This window comes from Pezoporus wallicus, unplaced genomic scaffold (genome assembly GCF_028554395.1).
Source record: "Pezoporus wallicus isolate ANWC-B61680 ecotype Strahan unplaced genomic scaffold, APGP_CSIRO_Pwel_v1 scaffold_6446, whole genome shotgun sequence".
Lineage (NCBI taxonomy): Eukaryota > Metazoa > Chordata > Aves > Psittaciformes > Psittacidae > Pezoporus > Pezoporus wallicus.
In genome coordinates, this window is record NW_026636264.1 from 7,657,348 (window position 1) to 7,669,411 (window position 12,064).

Sequence of the window (12,064 nt, forward strand, 5' to 3'; positions counted from 1 at the left end):
TCCTTCCCGTGAGATGAGGGCAAGAACCATAAGGGCAAAAGTGAGGAAAGTGTGGGCTTAGTTCAAAAGGCAAAGCAACAGCTATGTGCACAAGCAAAGCAAAATAAGGAATTCGTTCAATGCTTCCCATCAGCAGGCATGCGTTCAACCATCTCCAGGAAAGAAGGGCTACATCATGCGCAACGGTAACTTGGGGAGATTAATGCCATCATTCGGAACATCCTCACTTCCTTCTTCTTCTCCAGCTTTTTATGCTGAGCATGATGCCGTATGGTATGGGACATCCCTTTGATCAGTTGGGGTCAGATGTCCTGGCTGTGTCCCCTCCCAGCAACTTGTGCACCCCCAGCCTACTACTGCTGGGGTGGGATAAGGAGCAGAAAAGGCCTTGACTCTGTGTAAATGCTGCTCAGCAAATGGCTAAAACATCCCTGTGTTATCAACAAATCCTAAACGTAGCCCCATACTAGCTACTGTTAATAAAATTAACTCAATCACAGCCAAACCAGTACAATTCTGTATGTGAAAAAAATAGCAAAATACCCTTTCCTCAGGCCACAGCTTGCTTTCTTTCCTGATGCTAGTCTTTGTAACATACAGGTGATGGATGCCTTCTGCTGTAATGCTTCTAAAAGGTCAGGTGGTGCCTCATGGCCTCCTTGAAGGCCCTGGTCAGCTACTTACTGCTAGATGTAGATAAAACGTTGAGCCTGCAGTATATTCTGTGCTTTGTATTTTTTAATTGCTTCTGGGAAGGAAGATGTGTTCACCCAGAGTGTATCTACAGCTCTCAGAATAAGCAGTGATATTACTGTTAGGTTTCTTAATTATGATATAGGTTGTAATCAGTACATATAAATTGGCCTCAAAACTTCTGCTTTTCCTAGACAACACACGTTTTCTGCATCCTTTTCTGGAATGACTTCCTTCTCCTTCCTGATTTCCCTGAAAATGTTAAGGATTCTCTTTCAAATTACCTGGAGGAAAAAAAAAAAGATTGTCTATTTTAACAACAGCTTTGTTCCCAGGGTAACCCATGTTTGGGTGTCTGAGAGGTGCTGAGTTTCTTTTCATGTTTATAATGCAATGATTGATGTGAAAAATTGTGTTTGTAATGGTTGATTCACTGTTTACACTGCTCTTATAAAATTCAGCAGTCATTCTGGTAGGGCGTCATTGTTAAAGTGTTTAAACACCTGATTAACATTAAATTATACCTTTGCCTCTTCAAGTTGTTGAGGGAATAGCTGAAATGTCTTGATAGCCTATAAATAAACATGTGGGGGACAAAAGATTTCTGTCAGTGGAAGTCTTTTTAATCTGTAAACTAAAAGTGTAACAAAATCCCACAGCTGGAAGCTAGGTACAGACAAATCCTGACTTTAAAATAGTAAGGACGGTTAATCATTGAAATTCCTAGGGATGAGGGGGTACTCTGTCACTTGTAATCTTCAGATCAGCATTGGATAGCTTTCTAAAACAAAAGCTTGGATTTAGCTGAAAACTCTGGGCTCGATGCAAGAAATCCAGTAGTGGTCAGGCTACTTTGTAATTTCCATTTTTCCTTTAATTTAAGGGACATAATCAAAACTAAATGGATACTTCTTTGGGGTGGAGGGTGGATAGAGAAGGAGGTAAGCATAAAGTTTTGAGTATTTCTTCTGCATAAAATCTTGTTCTGGTACGGGCAAAAACTGTCTATGCTGTTGTACAATTGTCAGCATAACCTTCTGAATCATACATTGATGCTGACACTACCATCACCCGTGCTCTAATGAATTTTCCTTTTGACTTTGTTAACTGTACTGTTTTGCTTCTCAGACATGGGGACTAGCTGCAGCTAGTTTTATTACAAAAGAACCAAGGTCAGACATGGTTTCAGTAAAGCTCAGCAGCATATTCTTTCCATGTTTAGTAAATTGTTCACTCTTTTCAATATTTTATAATTTGTTTTTAAATTATATATTGAACACAATTTGTAAAGATCCATCAGACAGCTAGAAACTCACACTGGGCACTTTCCATTTTTTATAAGACAGGTTTGGAAGGGGGGAATACAGCTATGCTGCGGTGGTCTTATGATCAAATTGAATGGTGGTGGAGGAAAGAAGTAACTGAAGTTACTAAGAAATAGTCATAGAAAAGAGACACAGAACACTGGGGGGGGGGGGGTATGATGAAAATAAATGAGACACTGGCAGCAAAATTGGGTAGTAATGAGACACCTGGAAATGGAAAAGGCTTATCAATGCCATATAATTTTATTCCATATGTATTTTTCTGGATATATAACCCAATATACTCTCCAATATAATTTTAAACATTAAATTATGCTTCCATCTTTTTCTGAAAATATAAGTACATTACGCCTTAAACAATATGATTGATTTTTGCCATTTAATGACCCGTGTGATATTTATAAACCATTTCATAACAAGATTCATAGCAATCACCCTGCAGTAATTCTTCTCACAGCATCTCCATCCTTATGTCAACAGTATCTGAAGGGAGGCTATAGGGATGCTGGGGAGGGACTATTCATTAGGGACTGTAGTGGCAGGACAAGGGGTAATGGGTTCAAACTTAAACAGAGGAAGTTTAGATTGGATATATGGAAGAAGTTCTTTACTGTAAGGGTAGTGAGGAGCTGGAATGGGTTGCCCAGGGAGGTTGTGAATGCTCCATCCCTGGTGGTTTTCAAGTCCAGGCTGGACAGAGCCTTGGGTGACATGGTTTAGTGTGAGGTGTCCCTGCCCATGGCAGGGGGTATTGGAACTAGATGATCTTAAGGTCCTTTCCAACCGTAACTATTCCATGATTCTATCATTCTATGAAGCCAAAGACAAAACAAAAAGATATCTGTAAAAGCTGCTCTGAAGTAGGTATGATCCAGTAAATTAAATGGTTTGAATTGAGCAGTACTTCTGTATATGCCTGCCTGTTCCTCAGCTCTAAAATGAGTTAACAGTATTGTCAGAGCTCATAAAGTGAACATTGACACATCAAAGACTGTTACATGCTCAGATGTAGCAATAATGAGAGCCAGATAAGTGGGTAGGCTCTGATTGTATGAGAATGCATGCTTGTCTAGAGTCAGAGGATGCATGCTATGTTAATGACTTTAATGGGATGCGCCTGAGTGCATGGCTGCCTTTGGACATCAGCTCTGAACCCATCATAGTGACAGTTCAATGACAGAATTCAGGCACTGAAATACTCCAAGGAAGAAACAAGCTGCTTTGGGTGATCTGTGTTATCCATCTATGTTATCCATTTGGATGATCTTAGTTAGCCATTGCAGGGCTTTTCCATTTTTTTAGCCATTTGCATTTACAATGAAACTCACTAAATGTATTAAAAGTACAAATTTGAGAGTTTTAAAAAGTTGTAAATTTTCTATCATATCAGTTTATTGCAAACTTAAATTATTAATTCATTGACAATTTAATTTTATACAAGCTTCTAAACATCTGAACGTTGGTGCTTGATGTATGGACTTTTGTTTGTGATATAAAGTGGCATAGTCATTCCTGCAGAATGTCACACTTTTATTGTTAAACACTGTGAAAATATAATTTTAAAGGGTGTTCTAGAAATACAGAGGACAAATTTGCACAAAAATTTTGCTTATAAAGTAAATTCTTGTAACTCTGCTTGAAGGAAGGTTTTTTTTTGGGGGGGGGGGGGGAAGCCAGTACTTTGATCATACTGATGTTTACTGTGTTCTATCCCACTTTTTAGTGCTGAAACTGATGAGAAAATAGTTTTAGATTAACTTAATGCACACAGTTAGATTCTAAGAGTATTTGCAAGTTGCTACCCTAAACATCATTATACAAAGAAATTTATAGGGAAAGAAAGACTTTCCCTTGATGAGTAAAGTGATTTTCCGTTACTGAAAGGCATGTTGTTTGAATAATTCTAGATCACATTCAGAGCCTGTTTGTAACATTATATATTACTCTATAATAAATTCATTGGAAGATTCATAATACATATTCCCAAGTCACTTAAAGTTATTTGAGAATCTGAAAGTGTGTTATATTTGGTCTGCCTATGAACAGTGAAAAGCATTTCTTGAAACTGGGAATATTCAGGTTCAGTGTTAGAAATCCGTCACTCATATATGACCGAAGGAACCAGCCTAATTTTAGGGGAGTGAGCACTAGCATGGTCCATTTATTTCAGCTGTAGTAACTCTTAAACTAAGGTCAAAGATCTACTAACATGAATTAGCTTCCATTAGGAAGCTACACTATACATTACTTATGCTCTGATTTTATCTGAATGTCAAACATCAGATCTTCACCTCCTTTTCACCTTTAACTTCTTTTGTTATTTAATCACAAATCGTTCATTCATTCCCTTGCAGGGGAAAATCCTATTACCTTTCACTTGTACTGTAAATTTAACAAATAATGAAGTCTGAAACCAAGGTATTGTTTTTGGAGGAAGAGTCACTGAGTGGGTTCATACCACTAAGCTCATCATATTTAGACATCCAAAGTCTAAATATCTGTAACTGAATTAGTTGTCCAGGCACTCTTTCTATACAAAAGAAAGATAAGAGCATCTTTAAAGAGACAAACCCCCTGGCTAGTTTTCATCTACTGTAGCAGGAGGTCATATCCTCCTTTTTTTTCTCCATTGTAAGAAAAGTTCAGAAAATTCTCACAGCTTTAGATGTCTACAGTATGAAAGTGCAAAGTTTGGTGACATGACTTTTGATTGTTGTGTCTGAGAAATGCTACTTTCAGATGTATATACTTTCTTACAGAAATGGTTTTTAAATTAGATCTTTATAGATGATAGTGTTTAATAGTCTTCTAACCAAAGACAATTATGAATATTCTTCAGTTGTTTGTAACTTTATGAAACTGTGGTATTTTAGGTTACATAGCACCTAAATATTGTCCTAGCTATTTCTTATGCATTAGCTAATTCTTCTGAGTAATGATAATTGAAAGGTCGGGAGGGTAAAGTAGAAAAATGGATAAACATTATTTTTAAAAATGAACACGAAGAAGAGTGCATAGTGTTTCAGTGAGCAGGTTACTAAGCCAGCGACAGTGAGTCATTCTGTGGATGAAGTGAGAACACCTGTGTATAGATTCCGGATTTTAAGATGAAGCATAGGAGAAGTTGGCTTCTGCTCTTCAATGTAGTAGTTCTCTTCAAATACTCTTTAAATACAGTAATTTTGAAATGTAATAGATATTTTTGTAGCATAATAGGTATTTCAAAACAGTTTTTGAGTCACTAGAATCAGGTGCATGACAATTAAGAACAAAAAAATCAGTGTTCAGCTGCTACATCAAATCAGCTGAGGTTTTCCTCAGATTATTTTGTACCAGGTGTCCATGGCAATGTGCTGGCAACAAAGGGCTGCAGGGGCCTCTTTGGGAATAGCTGGTTCCATCAGCTCCAATAGCTGGTTCCACTGGCTCCAACAGACCCACTACAGGGCACAGCTGAGCCCATCAGACAGATGGTTGTGCCTCTAGGAAAACTTACTTATGAAAGGGCAAACCACTGCATGGTGGTGTAAGGGGTGAGAAAAAATGGAAGTGAAATATACCTGCAGACAACAGGGTCAGTGTAGAAGGAGGGGAGGAGGTGCTCAGAGCACTGAAGCAGAGATTCCCCTGCAGCCTGTGGTGCAGACCACGGTGAGGCAAGCTCATGGAAGTCCATGGTGCAGCAGATATCCACCTTCAGCCCATTAAGAACCCCACACTGGAGCAGGGGAAAAGCATGAGGAGGATGTAGTAGCAGAGAGGAGCTATTTCAGAGCAACCACAGGCCCACATCCCCTATGCTGCTCAGACAAGAGTAAGGTAGTAAGGGGATGTGGGGAGGTGTTGTTTTAATTTGTTTCTCACTGCCAAAATCTATTTTAGTTGGCAAGAATTACATTATTTTGTCTCAAGTTCCCCCAATCCTAAGAATTCTTCATCAGGAAAGAGCAATATTAATTGTGACAAAACAGAAGATTACTTCTATTGTTATGTCAAAAGATGAGATACTGGATAGGAAGATGATGGTAAAAAAAAAGGAAGAAAAGATAAAACCATCAAAAAGCCAAAGCATAAAATTGTACCAAATTTAACAGAAAAGAGCAGACTGGTGAAAATAATGCCATGCTGTAAATGAGATTTTTTAATTTTTTTTTTTTTTTTTTTTTTTTCTTAAAGCAGTTGAAACAGTTTATTTGTATCACAGGACTGCTGAGCAGGAGCAGCACTTCTGAGCAGTCCTGGCTGTCCTCTAAACTACTAATACTACCTTTTCTTGTCAGTTTGTCACAGAAGGTTCATTTTTAATTGTTTCCCCATCCTTCTACAATGTCTTTTTCCTCCATTGATTTGAGATCAATTTGGCAGTTGGTCTGCTGATTCCTACAAGGCCAAAACTATGGCAAAAAAACATTTTAATTATCTCTTTTGAATCAGTGAACTGGCAGGAGGTTGTTCAACTTGTCTCCTTATTTCTGTGAGTGATCCATCTTTACTTGCCAAAGGACTGGTGTAAGTCTCTTGAGACACCTACTCTCAAGTCAGTCAATACGCTGCCTCATTGCTTTCTTAAATCTACCATACACTTTGTACTTTTCAACAAGATTGATAGGGCACGAGCATGATAGTTTTGGACTTTGACTGTTCTTAAGGGCTATAAAAAAAAGGAAACAACAGCCTATTATGTTCACCTCTTCTGTGTGTAAATACATAGAAGCAGAAAAAGACGAATGTCTACAATGCAAATATATATGCAGATATTTCTATGTGGGTGGAAAGCTGACTGTGCAGTGACTTCATTTGTGGGACCTAGATGTTTACCTGGTGAGCTGCAGCAGACTAGGTTGTCTGATTTAAAGATCAGCACTTGAAAACATGAGCTTACTCTTTGTTCTAATGTGAATTTCCTAGGTGACCTTAGGTAAATAACTTTTGGTATGAATTCTTGGGTGTAGATAGCTAAATAAAAGGCTGACTTAGAGGTGTGGGTTTTGCTCCCAAAAGCAGTGGGACATTTGGTAATATAAGTGACAAGACTACTTAAATGATGGCTAAATACATGTACATGTGTCAGTTTTAAATTGTTAGCTTTACGTCTCTGTGCTTCTTGTTCATTAGCTTTCCCCTCAGTGTATGGGCTTGTATGTCAAATATCATGCAGCCCAACAAGTAAGGAACTATGCATAGATTTAACTAAAAATAAGATCAGGGATCTCTCTCTGGGATCATCAAAGCTTCAGACTTTCATATTTACAACTCAGTATGTTCCTACATGTTTCTTACACTGTTGCCATTGAACTACGGCAACTCAAGTGCTCCTACTCTCTTACTTTTTTTTAAAATAGCCTCTGTTTTTTGCCTCTTTCCCCAACAAAATCTCCTCTCTGCTTTGCAGACTCTTTTGTAGGGATTCCTATCTAGTAGGAATTATCCATCAAACTCTCCCTCAGATTTCCTATTTCATTGCAAGTCAGAGGTTTTTTAGCATTCTGCAGTAGGGTAAGAGGTCAGGCAGTCCTCCCCAGAGAGGTGTGTTGATTCTAATCCTTTCACCCTGATCCATGCCATTCTCCTTTCATGGGAAGAAAGGTCTGCCAAAAAGTCTGCAGTTCCCAAAATAAGCAGTTGTTTTCAGTTCCTGTGATATATAATGTATAAAATAGAAAACAATAACTTTTTAAACATCTAATGCATACAAAACTGGAGCTATGAAAGAGCTGCTGCATCAATGCAAAAATGGAATAATTTATCAAGACATAGTCTTAATTCTCTAGAAACTCACAATTCTTGCTTGTATCAACATTGTGACAACTGTATCTCAGCAACATTTTTTTCGAGGCAGTAATGTGATCTCTGGTAATTGGTCTTGAACAGGTATAGATGTGGTGATTTAAGATGTTATCACTACAGTTGTCCGGTTTGCTTTTCTGCCAGAGAAGACTAGGTACATAGCAGAGCAAACTGAATGGATTCAGATTTTAGCCAGTTCACAGTCTTAATATCTGAACAGAAACCAGCTTCACCTGCTAAGTCTGCTACCGCTTACCAATAAGAGCATGAGATCCTTGCCTCAAATGCCATGAGAAAAAAACATCAGTTTGGTTTGTGGAAGTATAATAGTGACACGATCAGTGACCACAAACCATTAAGGCCTAATCTGTGTGTGAAGCAGTCTTGTAGGATTCATGGCTAGAAGCCATCTCATGCATTGACTTCAGTGCAGATGTAGTAGGCATAAATTTGGTACTCCAGGAGCACTTTTGTATTTGGGATGCTAAAATATTGATGTTTCTACTATGAGGACTTAAGGTCTACTAAGTACTGTAATTGAACCTCCCTAGCTTGACAGTTAGGCTCACAGTAAAACGAGTATTTATAGGTAGTGAAAAAAAAAAGTTATCTTACATTTCATGCAGTAATAGTTACACTTACAATGAACTTTCAAAGCATTGTGAATGGTGAGCTACTACACCCTCTAATTTTTGAGCATGAAAACAAGATAAATGTATTCATTTTCTTTTGGCATTGCCTCCAGAAACAAGCATAGACAAATTATCTTTAAATCTCTCTCCAAGTGCATTCTGGATATTCTAATTTTTTTAACAGTATGGTTGAACCATAATTTTTCAGTAATGAAATATAAAGAAACTGGTTTTCTGAAAGAGTTGTCTGACAGACCAAACTGCAGCAGATTATGGGCTGGCAGATGTGGGCTTATAGGCAGGTCTGCATCACGCACTCACAATATGCTTGCTTTTGTGTCCTCATTTGAAGCTAGATTCACAGAGAAACAACTGATATAATTCCTAATTAATCAGGCTGATTTATTTAGAACAAGGAGATTGTTCAGAAAGATGATTAACCACATTGACAGGATTAGGACAAAAAGCCCTCTTGCTCTACAGAGAAATCTCTCTGAGCTATCGTAATATGTGGCCAAATTGGGAAATTTGCTTGTTTTGATTGTACAGCAGATATTTGCATGCCCTGCAGACTGACACTTTACTGATTTTCTTTCATATATTGCAAAAAAATCAATGAAAATCTGCATTGCACATTGTCTATCTCATAGCATCAAACCTCTTGGGTGTGCCTCAGGTCCTTCAACAAGGCTCTGGGTTAGGAAAACGGACTTCTGTTGAAAACACAAAGTAACTTCAAAAACATGAAATACGCACAGACAGATTTAAGGATCTGCTGATACACTTAAATATGTCATATATTGTAGTACACTGTGGTAGACATGATGTAATCCTGCTGCCTGAAAGCTATATATTTTTCATATCTTTCTCACAACAATTTCTCACACCAGGCCATCTTTTTTTTTAACGTAAAAGAAGTATTATCACATATTTCACATGTACACCCTGCAAGTTAAAAATACGAAGACTTGTGATTCAGCACCAATGTGAGTCTTTGTGTGCCTAGACTTTAGAAGACAAAGTTAAATTGGGGGTCCCCTTATCCATAGTCTCCATGTCTGTAATTTTTCAGGTCTCTAATTCTCATTTGCTGGGGTTAACTGTCAATTAAGAATTAAGAATCTTAATTCTCAGTATATTTGTGAACAAAACTTTTTGGTTAAATCTGTGTATTTTTCACTTGTAAGAAAGGAAGCCTATCACCACGTGCACATTTGATAGGACTCCACTTAAGCAAGTATCTATAACTTGATCATCTCTAAGTGCATTGCTTAATTATTGCTTTGGAGTAATTTGTACTTTAAAATTAAGGAATAGAAACTCTGCTGTCTCATTCTTGCGCTTACGTGACTTAACCTCTCTTTTTAATTCTAGTTGGCAAAAAGCAGATAAAAAAAATATTTTGCCATTCATTTTTTATAAGTCTTGCAATAAAACCTGGAGGTCTTTATAGTGGAAGAGTATTTGTAGATACTGTTGGACTGTTCAAGTTTGATGTCTGTGATTGCTTTTGTGACCAAAGTGTAGATTGTATTCCATAGCATGCGATAGTATAAATTAATTTAGGTTTATATTCAATATTTATTAAAGCTTTCATTCAATACATGTTAAAGGTTTGATTGCTCTACTATTGAAAGTCAAAAGTTTAGCTTAAATTCCAATTGTTGCTAAGGATTTTTTTTCCGAAAGTAACAAGTTTTGATTGTTTAGATAAATAATTTTACGGCAGTAAAATTATGCTGTGATATTTCTGTTTTAATAGAAAGTTATTTTGGAAAATACCACATTAATATGGGTTTCCTATGCCTGGATACTTCTGTCATGTGGTAGATGACTTGATGCATTTTGTGGAGTCTTACAAGATGTACCCAAATACTTAGACTTCTCATGAATGCAGTGAAGTGATTTAGTAGTAACTGGAATCCTAATAACTCAGCTTCTTTGCGAATGTTAAACTAATGTGAACCCTGACCACATTTTCATATCATGTGCTTTCATTTCATCTGGGAAAGCCTGTGAGTGATGTCTTCAGTCTAAAGGTTTTTCTATGGTTTACAAAGATTTTATCCCAGTCAGGAAGAGAAAATATTACTTTCTCACTTTTAATTCCAACAGCAGGAGAATTTTGTACAAGAGATGCAGTGTGCGTAGCTGTAAGGCTTACTTGATTATTCCTTCTGTACTTATATTTCTCCCTCTACCCCAATAAAAAATGTAGGGCCTGCCAGTGAGCACATTCCTTTGTGAACACCTGTGCCTTTCACAGCATCATGGAAAAGACTCCACTCTCCCTAGAACTTAACGTAAACCAACTAGCTTTCTGCAGAAAACAGCCACCTTGCCTATCATTCACTTAAATCCTAACACAGTAGGAAAAGAATGAAAATCTTCTTCTTAAATTTTAACTTTTGCAAAACTGGGTAGTCGGGTAATTCCCACACAGGTGGTGCTATTTCTCTGCGAAGTGCAGTGTGCTAATCTGTGAGACTGTTAGAGTCATGAGTGCTGAATATTGAATTTTATTTAGAAGTCTGTGGGCTGATTCCCCCTATGTTTGCGTGTGTGGGTTTTAGAAAATAGCATCTTCTGGAAGACAGTGCATTTCTGGCAATGATTTTTCTTCTGCAAAAGTTGTTTTGCAGTTGAAGCAAAAATGTATATCAATGTATGTCAGTGAGGCTGAGATGCCTGCCTGGATATATATCTGGTTGTGGTACAGGAAGGTTTTATTTGTACTTGTGTATTTTTGTGAAGTGGAGAATATAGATGAAGCTTGCACAGAAAAACCTGTTACAATCTTTGCCCTCTGTTCAGTGGGATGGAGAGTCTGTTCCTTTTATGTGTCAGGAGGCAGCGGTACCTGGGGGCACCAGTGCCTGTGGACAACATCAGAGATCACTTTTTCCTCTTTTGCAAACAAGTTTAAAGGAAAAGCATGTTTCCCTGAAATGTAATCTCCTCCAGCCCTTGGGGCAATAGAGGTTTGCTGTACTTTCATACAGCTTACTATATAAAACATACAGTATCATTTAAACATGAAGAAGCTGATTTCTGCATGTTTAGTTTTCAAAACATTGGAACAATTCACCTTGGTGTTAACAGACTAAAGGAGGCACAGCTCCAGGCATTATCATCAAGGCTGAATTTAGCTTCATAGGAAATTCTCAAAACATGTTCAGAGGAGCCCAGCAGGTGTGAAGTGCTTCTCTCTCACTGGCTTTCCCTGGTTTTACTCAGAAAGTTTTCTTTCTTGTCTGAAAGTAGCCCTGAGAAATCTTCATGCAGTGTGAGGGCGGTATATTGAGAACTTGGTGTGTTTCTGTTTTATGGATGCCCATCATCTGTTTCAGGCCATAAAGTGTAACTCTTGTTAGAACTACTTTAAAATGAATGGCAATTATTTTTCATCAGACATGTAAGAAATACTAAGACATACATATCAGCATGGGGATAAAGAGAGAAAAAAAGTTGACTAGTAAAGTATTCTAAGTTGACCAGACCTGAGAAGGACCTCACAAACGGAAACAGGTAAATATTAGCGAGGCTACAATGCTAAAAACCATGATTGGAATTAGGGTACCAGCCTCACTAACAACTTCCCAGGATTTAAATTTCAAAGGACTTCAG